The sequence below is a fragment of the Mus caroli genome, unplaced genomic scaffold (genome assembly GCF_978045245.1).
Source record: "Mus caroli unplaced genomic scaffold, Mus_caroli_1 scaffold_5, whole genome shotgun sequence".
NCBI classification, from domain to species: domain Eukaryota; kingdom Metazoa; phylum Chordata; class Mammalia; order Rodentia; family Muridae; genus Mus; species Mus caroli.
The window spans coordinates 13702327-13706075 of NW_028227260.1; the positions used below are offsets into that span (position 1 = coordinate 13702327).

General features: G+C 43.8%; 1 pseudogene; it reads right to left on the reverse strand.

Annotated features, from left to right (window-relative positions):
• Positions 1–3375: 3375 nt before the first annotated feature.
• Positions 3376–3529, reverse strand: LOC115030191 (small nucleolar RNA SNORA17; annotated as a pseudogene).
• Positions 3530–3749: the final 220 nt, after the last annotated feature.

The window sequence follows — 3749 nt, forward strand, 5'->3', positions numbered from 1 at the left end:
ATTAAGATCTTTAATTTATGATAAATGAATACATTTCAATCACGTCTGTCTTGCATTCAATGTCTGCTTGGTTGATCAACAGTAGGTGCTTCTGAGAATGTTTTGGTACGTAATGAGAGACTGAGTCAGCCCACAGCAAGAAGGTTCATTGTTTTAATGGTTTCTTAAATATTAGCAGTAAATAAAAAAATTGAACTCGATTAAAAAATAGCAACTGCTTTTTATTCCATACATGTATGTGAAAATTTGGGAAACTCATGAGAAAAAGTATATGAAGATATTGTCACAGTTACACAAACTTCATAAGCATTTAGATGTTTTCTTTTTTGTCTCTGAACTAGTCACAGAATTATTTAGATAGACATTATTACATATTAATTCTTAACTTTTCACTTTTGATATCCTAAGCTCTATTTTCCTTGTTTTTATATGGTCTCCTTCAGTTAATCTAATGGTTCATAACAAGTCACCCCAAAATGTAGCGACTTAAAGCAAGAAGATTAATTTTGTTTAACAATCTGCAGTTTTGGCAGCAATTGTCAGGGACAGCTGGACTCTGTTCCTCTCAGCACTAACTGGGGCACTTCAATGGCTGGAGGCTGGAATCATCTGATGGCTTGCTCACTCACACGGGTCCTGATCCATGCTGGGTTTTGGCTGAGATTTCAGTTTAGGCTGTTAGCAGAAACATCACTGGTGACTTTTTCTGGTGGCCTGGACTTCCCCAAAATGTGATAACTGAATTTCCAAGTATAGATGTCCCCTACAAGTGAGATCTGTATAGCATGTTATGATCTATCTTCAGAAGTCACACAGCACAACTTCTCCCACTTTAAAAATGTTGCATAATAGTCTAACAAGTAAATATAATAAGTTTAACATTTAATCTATGGCTACATTTAGCTTGATTGTATTATTAGACAGTGATCAATGGTTTTATTTTATAGAAATTACTATATATTGCATTCTATCAGCTTGTTTCCAAAAGACAATTTGTGTTAATGGTTGATACACATAGCATCTTGTAAAGGTGCTTTGATTTTTAAAGGTCTGATATAAATAGACCTTAATAGGTTTTTAAAAAGCCTTTCGATAAATTGGGTTGCTTTAATAAGTGATATAGAAGCAGGTAGGTGAAGAAGATGTTCCTAGCCTACAATATGCGAGAGAACTGACTATATCCCAAACTGTACAATTTATGCTATGAGTCATAGCATTTTCCACTTTAAGACAGTCGAAGCCAGTGTTCTGAGCTTATTTGGCATTTGACAGATATAGGGACTGAAAAATCCAATATAGTCTCATGCAATGCAGTTGGAAGAACAAATGCCACATCACATACAGAGTTAGAGGCTCCCCACTAACATATATGCCAGCTCTGAGCAAATATTTTTTCCAGGATTCTAGACAGATTTTTTAAAAGTCTTTTTACTGGTTCTTCCTGAATTTCACATCATGCACCCCAGTCCCACTCATCTCCTCCTCCCCTTGTACCTGCCCTCTACCTTTACAACATCCTCAACACACAGGGAAAAAGATCTCTTTGTGGAAGCTATAGTATGGCACAGTATGTCCCACACAATACCCTTTTGTCCACACTTTGCTTGCAAATGTTCATTTGCTAATTGGTCTGGTATGAGAGGCCTCTGGTTTCTGCTACTCTATTGATACTGGATCCTCACTGGGACTCCTCTTGGTTATCCTATTGTCATACTGTGTTGTGGTTATCCTGTAGTTTTGGATCTGTAGGACTGACCCTAGCAGTTCATTGTTGGGATAGATGTTGGAACAGGCCAGTTCAAAACCCTGAATTTGGTCATGAGAAGTATCTGAACTAGTCAGCACTCCGGTTCTCCAGCTTCCATGACCTTGGGGCTAGCTCAGCAGGAATCCCTGCTACCAGGGCCAGCTCTATCCTTCTGCCCAGGTGAGGTGCAGGGCCCGTTCTCCCAAGTGTTGCAGCCAGTAAGTGACATGACCAGATCTCCCACTCTCATGACTCCAGGGCTCTTCTGCATGACATAAATGGCAAGGGATGAGAGAGGGGAGGAGGGTCATATCTCTCTCTCTCTCTCTCTCTCTCTCTCTCTCTCTCTCTCTCTCTCTCTCTCTCACACACACACACACACACACACACACACACACACACACCCATGTCACTATGCAGAAGACAAGTGGCAAGGCAAACTCTTCCACTCTCCTGACCTTGGTGCCAACTTAGTCAAATTCTTTCACTCTTACACCATTGGAGCCAGCTTGGTCAAGCCTCTGCCACCAGGTCAGCTCTACTGTGCTGCCCAGGGGAGGTGTGGGGTCAACATTCCTGAGTGCTACAGCTGGAAAGGAACAGGGTCATCTCTCTTGCTCTCACAACCCTGGAGCCAGGTCTCTCACCTGCCAGCGGTGAGAAGCAAGGGGTTGGGGTGGGATGGAGGGAATCACTCCCTTGTCCATGCCACCACATGAAAGATGAGTGGTAGGGACAGCTCTCCCACACTAGTAGCCTCCATCTGATTCATCCAAAACTCCTACAATACACAGGACAAGCTTTCCTAAGTATTGTAGTTGGCTATGGGAGGGGTCACCTCTCCTGCTCCCCTGCTCCCAGGCCAGGACTCCTATGACTCCCAAGTGAGGGTTGGGGCCAGTTCTGCCGAGCCCTCAGACATGAATATGTCCCCAGACAGCAGCTCAGACCAGGAATGTTTGCCTGGCCTTTGGTGGTAACAGTCCCCTGCTGCTGCAAGGCCAAGGACCCTAGGAATGGCCCCGGGTGGCATCAAAGGCCAGGACTTCACCATGGTCCCAGGTGGCATCACCAGCTACTCACATCAGACTGTTCCTCACTACCTTTGAGTCTGCAGTTCTGCCTCTTCATTGAGTCCACATCCTTCTGTTTCTCTTTCTCTTCCATTTCTCCACCAATTACTTGCTCCTGTTAGTGGTGCCTTTGGTCTCTGGGTGTCTGGGGTCATCTCAGGAGTGGTCTCAGGAGTGCTAGTCCCTGCTTATGCATTATGGAATCAGGCATGGGTCATTTCTAGCATGGTATGTATACCCCCAGCCTGCATGGAATCCGACTAAACTCCCTGTCCACGCCCCATGGTTCAGGTATAGTGGCCATCTGGCTTGCTCCTTGCCTGGCCTGCTAGCATGGCCCCATGTAAGCAAGGGTTGTCTATTTTGGGATTACTCCCACTTTGAGGGGGGTGCTGTCAGTCCCCAGAAGTGGTTCTTCTAGTCTCTTGCTTGGTCTTGGTCCTGGAAGTTGTCAGGGTCTGCTTAAGCCAAACTGATGGTCATCTCAAGCTAGCTCCTCATCTGAGTTCCCTGGCACAGGACTCATGATTGTCTCAGGCATACTTTTTTTCAAAGAATGTTAGGCTAGTAATCATTTAAATGTTCATAGATCATTCAGCTGTTCACAGTTCATAACACTAAGCACAGACATAGCCTCTCTCCTCTTTGTCACCTACTGATGTACATATGACACGGTGGTAGCCATACCTGAAATGCCTCTAGGAGCAGGTCAGATTATTTATTTAATCTCAATATGTAAATAGTTTGTTTAGAAATGTTAGATAAGGGGCTGGAAAGATAGTTCAATTGATAAAGCACTACCAAAAGAAGCAGAAAGGTTTTAGTTAAATCTGAAGAACACACACACACACACACACACACATGCCAGTTTCCTGTTGAAGTTGGAGAAAAATGGATCCTTTAGCTTGCTGGCCACCCAGCCCAGCTTA